We start from the raw sequence: 13,401 nt of genomic DNA on the forward strand, positions 1-13,401 counted from the left end.
CACCAGGCCGTTCACCACTGGATCCAGGCCCTCCACCACCCTCCTTCGTCGTTCCCGCGCCGCTCACCCCGCCCACAGGTGCGAGGCGTCGTCAGCGGGCTGTGCAGCTCCTCCGTCGTCAGGCGGGCAGGTGGGCAGATCCTCCAACCCCCGCCGATCTGCTAGGAACCGGCGACCCCATCCTGCCAAGTTCCGTCGCCGCCTCCTTCTTCTGGCCGGTGACGAGGTCAGCCCTCTCCTCTGTCCCCTTCTTCCACCTCACCTCCTCCTCCGGCGGCTGTAGTTGCCTTCCCATCCTCTTCCACCTCCCCTCCTCTATCCCAGAAGCACTGCCGACAACGCCGCGCCGAGCCCCATACTTTAGCCTGCTGGACTACTCCACTGGGAGGACGCCGCAGTTCGCTAGTGTCGGGCCCGTGGTGCTGTTGCGCGGGTGTTGCAGTGCTCGACTCCTCCTATGACGAGCTGTAGGGCATCTGCTCCCGACAGCGCGGCCACCCTCTGCCCTGACCCCCTCTAGTTCTTCTCCTCCCCTGCAGTGCACGAGAAGAGCCCCCGACGGTCCCAGATGAGTCCATCTCTCTGTTTGACTTCATCCGCCGTGGAGCAGTGCCCGCAATAGCCTGATTGCAGTACATTTTGAATTTTTTTGAAGCTCACTAAGTTTTGTTTAGTAGTTCGCCATGAGATCCATGGCGCTAGCCACGCTGCGCTTTCTCCCGCTGCTCCATCTAAGGCCAGGAAGGGCTCTGCTGCCCTGGGAACCAGGGTGTGGCGTGACCCCGGTGATTATGCGCATGGTGGTTCTCTAATTCCCCTACAGAAGAAACTGCGGTGCGAGTTCAGGCATAATCTTGTTGTAACAGTGCAGTTCCCCTGGGTCTGCAGTCCACCGGCGAGACTTGTTGATGTCGATGCCATCCCCACTGCAGTAAAGTGTGATCATGATGGTTTTGTGTGTATGTGTGTGTTTTGCGTGGTAGCCGGTCAGGGGGGGCTATGTTCCTGTACAATGCAAAATAGCATGAAAATGAAGTGCATTGTTGTTGTATCCAAGTTTCAATCCCCCCTCAAAATACATTGGACATGCAAAAAAAATTGTGTCGAGAGGTTCACTTTTGTCCAGAGAGAGGCTCACTTTTATTGTGTGGAGAGGTTCGCTCCACTATACTATGCACTTTTTTAGAGGTTTGCTCCACTGGACTATGCATTTCTTTTGGTCTTAAACAACAAAAAGAATCGCATGCAATCCTATGTGATGAAATTGCAGTGCACTTTCCCGTATGATGCAGCACACTAACATTGCAGTGCACTTTCACTACCTACCGTTGTGAAGTGCAAAAAAATGACATGTAAATGACAAAAAAATAATGAGGTTCACTTCTCGATACTGTTGCGGTTCACTTATGTTCGACGTGAAGCGCGATTCACTTGCTCGTCTTAAAAAAAATTATGTCCTACAAGAGAAATCATGAAGTGCACTTGCTTGTCGGATGAAGTGTTGTTTTCCGTCTGAAGCAGTGCGATCGGCCGTATGATGTAGTTCATCCCGTAAGTGCAAAAAAATTGTTACGGAAGCGAAAAAAAGTAATGTGGTTCACTTTTTGATAGTGTTGTGGTTCATTTACACCCGATCTGAAGTGCACTCTAAATTCTCGTCCTTGAAAAAAATTACGTTTGAATAAAAAAAACCATGCAGTTCTTTTACCCGTCTGATGCAGTGCATTTTTTAGTCCGATGCAGTGCGGTTTTCCGTCGGATGAAGTACCAATATCGATTTGGGTGTCGCGAAAAACAGAATGTCCACATTTCGGTAAATTCGAAATTCCTCTTAAACCATAAAGAATTAGAGAGAGTGTTCTACATGAAAAAGTTACGCCTTGTCGATATATTTCCAACGGCGTATCGTTTGAATCATTCTGACCAGCGGTTTGTAAAAATTTTGTGAAAAACGGCCGCTGTCACTCTTTGTCCGCCGCACAATTTTCAAAATTAACTTAAAACTGTAAGGAATCTCAAAACCATTTTTACATACAAAAGTTGCGCCTTGTTCATAGCTTTCCAACAACGTATTACACGCCTCGTTTCGACAAACTGTTCAAAAACTAGGGCGAAAACAGTACCAAAAATTGCAAAAATTTCAAAAAAAACGTAATTACGCGATTTAGTAAATTTGAAACTGCTTTTAAACCGTAATGAATTAGAAAAAATAATAGATATGAAAAAGATGCGTCTCAATGATATTTTTCCAACGGTGTATCATTTATTTTATTTCGATTAGCGGTTTAGAAAAAATCATGAAAATACGCTCGCTGTCACTCATCATCCGTCACACAATTTTTGAAACTGCTCTTAAACCGTGAGAAATCTTGAAAAGTGTTCAACATGGTGAAGTTGCGCCTAATCAATAGCTTTCCAACGGTATATTATACGCCTCATTCCGATAAACGGTTACAAATTTAGAGCGAAAACAGTACCGGAAAAACACTGTGTGCAGTTTTTTCCGACACGAAATTCACTCGTGTAAGTACTGCAGCACACTTGGTTCAAACAATGAAGTGCACTTGCGTTGAGCGTGCAGTACGGAAGTGTTATCAGAATAGTTATTCTGCTAATATATATAACAATCAGCCACATCGATGATGGAGGCCAAACTGGCCGACCGCACCCCAATATTTTAGGGCCCCAAATTAGATGGTATTATGTATAATTATTTTGGAAAAAATGGCCCAGCAGAACTTAGCCCAGTAAGTACATACTGCACAATAGGTATGACGCCAACGCTAATACAAATTGCTTATTCCTCGTGCCTGTGTGTTCCGCCCCTTGCTACCTCGCCTTCCCGGCCGCTGCCTGCCTTAATTTCCCCTGTACGAGGGTTAATGGTACAAACATTCAAGGAGAGGATCAATTGGCCCGATCAACGATCACGGCGCATTTGTCTGCCGGCTGCGGCTCCCCAGTGGCCAATCCCCTTTTTGTTCATCCGTCGACTGCCGCATGCCTGCTCAACTCAGATCTGTTTTATCCCTCGTTCACCTATTCTTTTTACTAAATTCATGCACGCACGATTGATCATATGACGAGATTTGTTCATCCGTTCTGCAGATTTTGTTCTCCACCTGACCATGTCGACATATTTTGTCAATTTTTAGGCTTTTAGGTCTTAGTGAGCGCTCTAGTATTTGTTATAGCTTATTTGGCCATCGTCCCCATTGTACAGTACCGTAATTGATACCCTCGGTTTTTTTTTCGGAAACAAAATAATTTCAAAACTCATTGAAATATGTGAAATTTCGGAAATTTTGCATATTCCAGATATTATTTCAGATTTTAAGATTTCAAATTTCACTTAATTTTAATGAATTCAAACATAATTTAAATTTATTTTCAAATCAGTTTAAATATGCCTTGAAATTTCGGGGTCAAAAATATTCCGGAGCCCATTGAAATATGAGAAAGTTCGGAAATGTCATCGAAATTTCGTTGAATTTTTAAACCCTGCTCTCTGTAAAATATAAGACTGGCTATAAAATGATACCGAATAAACTACTTAAGGCTCTACGGTCAAAGGTTCAGACTTTACATGGATCCAAAGAGCTATTTTTCAATATAGTTGCTCACACATCAAAGATTTTCAAATAGTTGTGCATTCAAATGTAAAGGTTTGGTCTTTTTTTTACTTCATCTTGATAAGCTTAGAATTCATGTATTCTTTAGTAAAAGCATAATAATTTACATCCCCTTTTGCGTTTCGCCTTGGGCCCCCTGATTTTTGGAGACGGCCCTGATAATAATAATAATAATAATAATAATAATAATAATAATAATAATAATAATAATAATAATAATAATAATAATAATAATAATAATAATCTCTCCTTAATAATAAAGCACATATTGGGTCTCCGGGTTCACCGTCGCGGCGTTTTTACACAAAGGTCCCTGTACCTTTTGGTATTCAACCTGCACTCCATCACTAATCAGTCTCGGAAAAACGATTCGCTGGAAAATATACATGCACGCATCTGCCTCCTCGGCTCAACCCTGCCTGTGCGCAGGTCATCAACATGTATGCTCTCAATCTCCTGGTAGAGCATTTTCCCTTAAACGATGCTACTGTCACATGATGCATATCATTGTTTTGTTGCTTGGTAATTTGACCTACACAACACTTGCTGATATTATCCTTTCCAGGATGCAAAATGATTCTTCATTTTGGGGTGCCAACTATGCTAGCTTTATATTGCTGAATGTAGGAGCTTATTTTGTGTTCCCATGTCTATGATATGCGTGCTCTGCCGGTTCCCTGCAAGCGCTTTCGGCGATGACCTCAAGTTCTGCTGCTAGGCCGTGAATGTGTTGGTCCTTCTCACCGTCCACCGATGATGGTGCCCAAGAGAAGTCAGGGAAGGAGAAAAGGATGTTGTTGTCGTGTGGTCGTCAGAACGACTGGCCGTGGACGCAGCCATGCACTGGATGCCATCAACGGCTAGCCGTGGACGAGCACCTCGCCGCCTCCGCAAAATATGGATGCACGGGATTCTGCTACTAACATTGGGGAGTGTGTACTGTTGCGGTGCTGTGACATATACACTGTGTGGAAGAAACCCCTGTTTGATTTACAGGTGATGCTGATTCGTCTGAAATCTACTTTTGACAGATCAATCTGGTTTGTTAGCTGCTGGGTGGCTTCATGTGACCCTATAGTGCACTAGGGAGAGGTATAGAGGTCCCCGGAGTTACATGTATGTACCGTAATGTTTCAACTTTTGATTTTGACGTTCAATATTGACTCCTTGATCCCGTTTCTTAGGGTTCACGATTGGCAATTGGCCGTGGGCAATGGAAATAAAATGTCTACTGAATGTTCATGGATATCTTTAAAGCAGAACAATACAGACTTTAGATGTACATCATATTTGATGCATCAATCTAATCTGTACATCAAATTACAGTGTATGATTTGTGTGGACACTATATATATATATTTGATGGAGCCGTCTAAGTTGGACTGTTGGACATGGATTTACAGTGTACAATTTCCATCCAACTTGCTAATTCAATTTTACTTATTTTACAAACTCTTTAATAATAATTCTAAATAGCATAATAATCTGACAATATTTTCCAAAGGATGTTTTTTACATCTTCCTATATCATTTTGATGTGAGATGGGTTGTAAATACAGGTCTATTAATAATTTTATCATGGTTGTTATTTAACATCCGTAAGCCATCGTTTGGGGATAAGCGGCGTCTTAAATTGAGGACGTGGACCGACGTCTTAAATTGAGGACATGGACCGGTGGAGAGGGTCCTTGAGCCATGCTTATTAGGGTAAGGGTGTGCTCTATTATTTTTGGAAAAGATACCAGTGATGTTTGCTTATGTGATGATTATGTCATGGATGATGTACCCATGTCTATGCCATCATGAATATGCCCGTCATGTCGTAGTGTTTTATTTTTTTCCCGTTGCATCGCACGGGCATATGTGCTATAATAATAAAGCACGGATTGACTTTGTCGGGTTCACCGTCACAATACGCTTCTTCCTGTGATTTACACTTTCAGTTTGATTTTAAAACATGTACACAAGGTGGTACTAATTCGGGGAATAATAAAGCACGTGGTCCGTCTTCGTTTCATGTTTCCTAGGTAGTCCGTCGTATGTCACCTAGCCTGGCCAAAAGAACAAACCAGGCCTGTCGTATGGCCCAGTGAGGCAAAAATTCTGCTTGCGAGGGGTATCGAACTAATACCTTCAGTATCTCTAACAACAGAGCAAGTCCTGATTCATGTAGAATTGAAGGTTGACTCATATATAGTCCCGCCTCGCTCCTTTATATCTAATCTATCTGATTTATATACGTTTTTATTTTTCTGGGCATCAAGAATCCTTCTTGGAGATATAAACGAGGAAGGAAAAAGATTCTAATTACATGAGAAGAAAAGAGGTGCTAATTATACCAGAAAAAAAGGAAAGAGGGCTAACGCTTTCCATAGGTGAGGGGGTGGGCTATTAAACGGATGCCTGCAGACATGCATCTTGCACAATTTGAGGACGACTTGACAGAAACAAGGAGGAAAGAGAGGCTATTCTCCCATCGCGAGTGTCTTTCACCAACGCACGAGGAGGACTTGGATCAATTTGATTCAGGCACATGGGATGAAGGCAGGGAAACATGACGCAGCCATACGCTGCACCAACCAACTTGGATGCTGGTAAGTTCATGTCATGTGAAGGGAACATATGGTTGATCTGCTTTCTATAGTTTACTTACACTGAGTAGATGAAAATATAATTAAGCACGATGAATATTATAACCGTTCTTTTAGTTGGGTTGTTGGCTATAGGAGGGCTAGCCAGATTTGTTTGTCCGTATTAGAAGCTCATCATGGGCTCGGCTTCCTGAAGGGAGTCGGGAGACCTAACCCTAGCCGCCGCCCCCGCGCCATCTCCTCCTCCTCGCGCGATTACGGACAGCGCCGCCGCCACGCCCAACCCCTCGCCATCCTCCCTTCCACCCCTACAACCTACCGTCTAAGTCTGGTAGCACCCTAGCTCCTATCAGTTTGCATTTTTCTCCTTTTTACCTGTTGCAACGCACAGACCTTTTGCTGTTGCTATCTCTCCCTAATAATAAAGTACGGATTGACTCCGTGGGTTCACCGTCACAATACGCTTCTTCCGTGATTTTACGCTTTCAGTTTGGATTTAAAACATAGGCAAGAGGGTACTAAAGCAGAGGTTCAGGCGCGGCGCGGCGGGCGGAGAATAACATGTTCACTCGTGCCGCTTCGTACGTCCGGTTTTATCTTTGCAGATTTGTATCGCATGGGCCATAGTTTTTGTTATTATATGGGCCGAAAAAGTATACTCGGGAATTGACCTCACGGCTTTGCTCTACCCTGCCTTACGAACAGAGTTCTCTGTTCTCTTTTGCTTGTGTGATTCAAATTAATAGTCCCACACTGCTTTTTTACATCAAATCCTACTAACTTATATATGTTCACGAGTTACAAGATCAACAAGCCAACATAAGAAGGATGAGATACGGTTCATCTTTACCCAGAGAGATGAAGAAAGGTGACTGCAGCATGTATTATGCATCAGCAACTAGCAAATGGGAGAGGCGCATGGCTCAAGAAAAGGTGATCTGAAGCTTCAGAAAAATTGGAGCAAGGAGAGAGGCGCATGGATCCTTGCGCCACCGGCCGCGCAGCCCCAGCCACCCACAACCCACTTGTGGAGGGGCTCCACCACCACAGCGTAGGGACTCCGCCCCTGCCCCCGTGTGCCGACGAGGCCACCGCCCCGTGACGTCTGTCAGACACCGCAACCTCGGATGAGGTCGTGCACGCGAGCCAGTGGGGAGGAAGGCACGGAAAGGAGGCTCGCCAGGGTCGACCGCGAGTCCGGTGAGGGTGGCGCGCTGGGCATGGTGCTCCTCAATCCTCACCCCTAGCGGCGCTGCGTTTGATGGGGGGACGAGGGAGATCGAGAGGGGGGGGCTGGCCTGCAACTGGGCCTTAGTGTTAGGTAGTGCGTTTGGAAAATATTGAAACATTTTATGTTGAGCCTAAGATTTAACAATTTACAGAGTATTCTTGCATTGCATTCCTATCTACTCCCTCCGTTCCGAAATATTTATCTTTTTAGAGATATCAAATGGACTACCACATACGGATTTATATAGACATATTTTAGAATGTAGATCCACTTATTTTGCTTCGTATGTAGTCACTTGTTGAAATCTCTAGAAAGACAAATATTTAGGAACGGAGGGAGTAGTCTGCATCTCTCCTATCGAAACTATAATATAACCTTAATAGAAGGGCCCATGTTCTGCCTTGCCAAACCGACAAATCGAGAAATTGTAGATGAATTCATCGGGCTTGACGTGTGATTTCGTTATACATAGCCAAAAAACGAAGCTTCACCCAAATTGGAAGAGTTGAATTCAAATTCATTTGAATTTAATTTAAATGGATTTCAACTATATGTATGAGTTAGAAGTGCCCAAAAAAGGCCATATGTTGAACATTCACGGAATGTAGATTGTTTTTTTCTGTTTTCCATCAGTCCCGTAATACAATAAGTCTCCATCAGTCCTGTAATATAACAAGTCATCGCTCAAAAAGCAAACACAAATTGATGTGTTGTTCAACTGGCTTGCCCAGGGCTGCTGCCCAGCATGATGTTTTCGCTTCAATTCACCACCAGCGCACACATTGTTGTTTTCTACTATATATTTCTTCTACACACTGACAAGCGGGATTGCTTAGGTAGAGAGAGAGAATGAGCTGACAGGGTGCTCTTTGACCAGTCAACTAAGAAAATATGAAGCTCTATAATGTGACAGTGACCGTATAATCACCGCAACACGTATATAATGACTATTTGCCGCATTCTTGAGTACAATGATCAAAATGAGCGTACACGGCAAGTTCAATGACCACTGATGCATTTTACTCTAGCTCTGAATGTGAGGGTGCTGAGAACTACTTGCTGCGTTGTGTAGTTCCCTCCATTACATGAAGTATAATGACAGTAAAGACTCACAATGTGATATCTCACTATCTCTTGTCTTGATCTCATGTATCCTTTCCTTTTTCATATAGAAATTCCACTGTTATTAGGATTTTGACACCTAAGGCAGAGTCATCATTTCCTCTCTCAAGGGTCAAGGATGTTGTTCTTGCCCTACAATATTTATAACCATGTACGTAAACTTTGCACTGGGCTACTTACCGCCTATCACCTTGCATAGGACGGAACATGCACTTGGAAAAGGCCCAGCCAGTCGATCACCTTTGTGCGTACATGTCGGTATGTATAAGAATTTATAACAAATCCAATCCTAAGTATATTCTTTGTCCATGTCATGAGAGTGTGATTCACATTATGCTAATGTGTTGAATTGCTTCATGTGCAAAAAAGAAAGCTTCAATTGTTGGATGTTTTAAAGATGGTGCTAATCCATGTGAAGTCGAAGGAGGTAGGATCATATATAAACTGTTAATGGGTAAATCATCATCAAGCCTCCCCCCCCCCCCCCCCCCCGAGTCACTCTTAATTACTTCTAATTGCCTTGATATTTTCATCTCCGAGTGCTTCAAGCAAAAAACAAGTTACTAATATTAAATTCTTGCATGAGTCACTCTTAATTATTAATCTGTAAAATTAATGGATATTGGTGCAATTTGACTGAATTTGAATTATTTTTATTTGCGAAAGCACCAGGGACCTATACTAAATTAGACGAGTGATACATAGCACCCCACACAGAAGAAGAATTACAAACGGGTCCCTAGGGAACTGAACCACCCCACACACCGTCGTGAGCTACCGGCGCGCTGCCGCCGCTGCTCCCACACGAAGCCAGCGTGACCTTGTAATTTGCGGTCGGACAATCTGCAAACAAGAAGTCTTCAGCTTTAGCCCATCTGGACCAGCACAACGTAGAGAAGGAGATCCAGCATCGCTCAACCACAGCCGCCATCGCCCACAAAAGGAACCGAAGTCAGCAAAACCTAACCTCGCCGGATCTGAAAACCGCCGAGGCTATAAATTTTGTGACTCTCTTTTGTTCACCCGTTGCAACGCACGGGCACTTTTGCTAGTAATAATAAAGCACGGGTTGAGTCTGTCGGGTTCACCGCCGCATCCCTTTTACACAAAGGTCCCTGTGGTTTTTGATAATTAAACCCACAGTCCAGTAAATAAGTGGAAAAAATGTTTCAGATATCTGCCCCACACGTGGACGCGCTTAAAAAAAGACCCCACCCCCGAGTCAAGCGACGGTGCCTCCCACCCCCATCTAGATCGCCACCTCCCCGCCACCGGCCCGCATCCTCCATCGCGCCGTCCTCCCCGCTCTGCGGCCTGCCTCCTCTCTGCCGCGCCCTCCTCCCCACGCCGTCTGAGTCCTCCGCGTGCGGTTCGCTGATGCCGGGGCCCAGGCTGCCGTGCTCCACGCTCGCGTCGGTCGGCTCAAGTGTGTGCTACCGGCGGCAATGGGCTGCTGGACATGCTCCTCGCCGCCACGGGCAACGGGCGGTAGGACGAGGAGAGGGAGGTGGAGGTGGCGGAGGAGGCGACGGAGATGACAGGGACAGATCAGACTACACGCTGGAGGACGAGGGCATCGCATCACCTACTGTCGCGTCTCGGTTACAAGGTCGTCGCTGCCGTCGCCCAGCACCGACCGCCTTGCCCCGATTAGCTCTTGCTAACGCGGACGCCCGGATGTGCTCCAGCGCCACCGCCTACGGGTGACTCTCCAACGACGGTTCCTCCCTTCCTCATGACCTCATGGAGCTATCTCTTATTAGATCTAATTGTATCCCTATTTGTGGTGATTGGGTTGGGGTAGATGAGTCAACAACGAAGCTCGGGGACGTGATATGGCCCTCGGTGTAGGTGGCCGTGGTGGACCTGAAGCTGGCTGAGATAAGCGATGGGGTCAGTGTTATGCTCCTCCTGTTCTCATTAAGCAAAAATAATGCAGACTGTGGCTGCATGACTGGTGTATATATCCACTTGGACCACCAAAATCAAACTGATAGCAAGAACCAGAAATAGTGCTGATTTATAGTTCGTAAACAGATCCATATTAGTTCAGGGATCCACAGAACAAATTTGTACATTCAGAATGACCACCAAAATCTAGCCGTACAATTAACTAGATTGGAGAATTTATTTGATCAATATGTGCACATGAAACAAGAAATTAACCCGTGTGAACTATCTATGGAATTATGCAATGCGCAGAAAAATATTCAAACAACATGATGTTTCATTCCGAGGCTATAGTTACATCACTAAAACCAAACAATTATATATAATTCCCCATGGACAGATTGCACCAAACACTCTGGTTACTTGCCTACAGCTAATTATTTTACTTAATGCCAGGGAGGTATCAAATTATGGAGCTTGGAGATCTGTCTTGCCTGTTGTCTGAACTGAAACAGCAGCCTCACTGTCCTCTTGGTCTTGGATTGCAGTGAGCTGGTTCTCGAATGTCCCATCGCGTACTGGCTGCAGCACCCGAGCTCCTCATTATCTGTTAAAGGATCAAGATCCATCGCCACCGACAGTCGTCTACTTGGACGCAAGGCTTGCCCGAACGACTCTGAATCGAAACCAATCCTAGACTAAGAGCTATATGTATCATCCATTTGCACAGATCCAGCCAAAGCACTTAATTCACAGTCCGCAAAATAGGCAATCTATGTAACGCAAGGCAAATCTAGCTTAGAAATCTACACGGAACCTGCATTGCGCTTGCCTAAATCAACTTACCTATCCACGGGGTATTTACATAATCCGATATAATTGTTAATTATCTCTCTTCCATGACAAAATCCAACTTACTATTTTTTTCTCACAGAACGACTGTGTTCAGCCACTATCAGACTTTGGTGGTGTACCCCGGCTGCCAAACCATGCTTTGCCAACCTACTAGAGGAAAGGCGAGGCTCACCAAGGGATGATCCTTCCACCGGAAGTGTAATTAATTTGCATGCCTCATTATGGAAAAAAAGAAGCCCTTCTGAAAATTACTTATCCTCGATGAGGGGAGACCGACCAAAAGAGGCAATCCTTGGGTGCTGAACTTGGAATGGGATAATGAAACACTATTTTTTGTTACATTCTAATTTCAGTTGGTCTTGAAATTTAGTTTTTTTTTCCTTTTAGCATGGTAATTTGCTGGGACCTGGGAGTCCTGATTTTAATTATTACAGGATGGTAATCCATTTTATGTTGGTTTTATCTTCTCAGGAGCAAGCAAATTATAAGTTCGTACTTGTGGCACCCAGATCCGCATGGAGCAGGGGGCCTTCGCATGTCAGCCCAGGATAACACCTGACGCACGACATGTCCGCGATACAACATTCTAGGTATAAGAATATTCATCAAATACATGTGTATATAATTACATCAGTGATGAATATAATCTTCTGGCATAGCGCTAAGGCTATTTACATGGCAGCGGAAGTCTAATTAAATGGCGGCGGAAGTCTTGGCAGCATATAACTCTGGTTGGGCTCCACAACTCACAGGACTGGCAAGATTACGGCCTAGCACGACGGAACAAGTGAACGACCTACAAAACTGGCATGACACGCCAAGTCAGTACATTGAATGTACTTGCAAGACAACCAAATACATAGCATCCAAACAAGCAGAAGACAAAGCAGGAACCAAGAGAATGCAACAATCTAGCTCATTTCAGAAACTAAGCATCACATAATATCAACCCAAGACATAAATCAAACTAACATCATGGCATCCACTAGCATGACAACAACATGATATATCAAATTCACTTCTAACATGGCAATAGCAAAACATAGCATATCATCTCAATCATATCAAATGCAGACATAGCATGTTAACTGTATGCAACCATCTCATGTTCTACCATGGTTCTTTAAATGCAAACATATTACTCATGCAATGCCACCAAACTTTGTGCACTGAGTCCCTCGGACTCTCTTACCAACGGTGATCACCTCATTTCCTGATCACCAACAGAGACAAACTTGTGATCCTTACGGTGATCACAACCCGACCACATCTGGCCCGTGATCCTTACGGCGATCACCACCTGACCACATCTAGCCCGTGATCCTTATGACGATCACAACCCGACCACATCTGGCCCATGATCCTTAACCACATTAACCAGCTTAATTATTTTAGGTTTATCCTCCATTTCGACCAAGACCCGATAGTGTACCCTACTACGAACTTATGCCCATGACCGAGGACGCGGCTATCGATAGTTTAAATACACTCTGCAGAGGTAGCGCACTATACCCACACCACGGAACCCATGGCCTCGCACTCCCATTCGGGTGGACCAACGGCATTCCAACGAAACCGATCTACTGTCATGACACTCTCCCGGCCACTCCGACTCACTCCTCACTGGGCTAGTCCTGGGTGGCCCCGTGTCTACCTCCAGACACCTCGACCACCATCGTGGCCACGATCCACACTAGGACATGGTACCAAAACTCAACTTAACAACGGGCTCACAAGGCTTATGTCCGCCTACCTGATCAGGGTAGCGCGCGCCCATAACCTTCCCTAGTTGGAGGCACCGACCAGAGGCACGACAATAGACCGCATTAAGGCCGTTCCATACCGGCAAATGTGGTTGCACTTGGAAAAAGTTTGATTTGGCGACACTATGACTCGATCCAATCGATGACAGAGGGGGTTTGTTATAATTAAGTCATTTTAATTCCTTCTCCATCATCATGAACATGAATGCAACAATGAGCATACATCATTCCAATGCTTTAACAAAACATCGAGCTTCTCAAGTGAACACTTACAACATCAAGAACATGACAATACCAAGTACTAACATATCCACGGT

At 44.7% G+C, this 13,401-nt stretch overlaps 1 long non-coding RNA gene across 3 annotated transcripts; it reads left to right on the top strand.

Annotated features, from left to right (window-relative positions):
• The first annotated feature begins 9,820 nt into the window (after positions 1-9,820).
• On the top strand, positions 9,821-12,272 carry LOC123136907 (uncharacterized). Of its 3 annotated transcripts, none has more exons than XR_006467467.1 (3): positions 9,821-10,469; positions 10,923-11,911; positions 12,004-12,272. It is a non-coding gene; the product is annotated as an uncharacterized lncRNA (long non-coding RNA). The 3 variants fall into 3 exon arrangements; XR_006467468.1 differs by having other exon boundaries at positions 9,821-10,279; positions 10,381-11,911; XR_006467466.1 differs by having other exon boundaries at positions 9,821-11,911.
• Positions 12,273-13,401: the final 1,129 nt, after the last annotated feature.

Source organism: Triticum aestivum, chromosome 6B (assembly GCF_018294505.1).
Source record: "Triticum aestivum cultivar Chinese Spring chromosome 6B, IWGSC CS RefSeq v2.1, whole genome shotgun sequence".
In the NCBI taxonomy this organism is placed as follows: Eukaryota; Viridiplantae; Streptophyta; class Magnoliopsida; order Poales; family Poaceae; genus Triticum; species Triticum aestivum.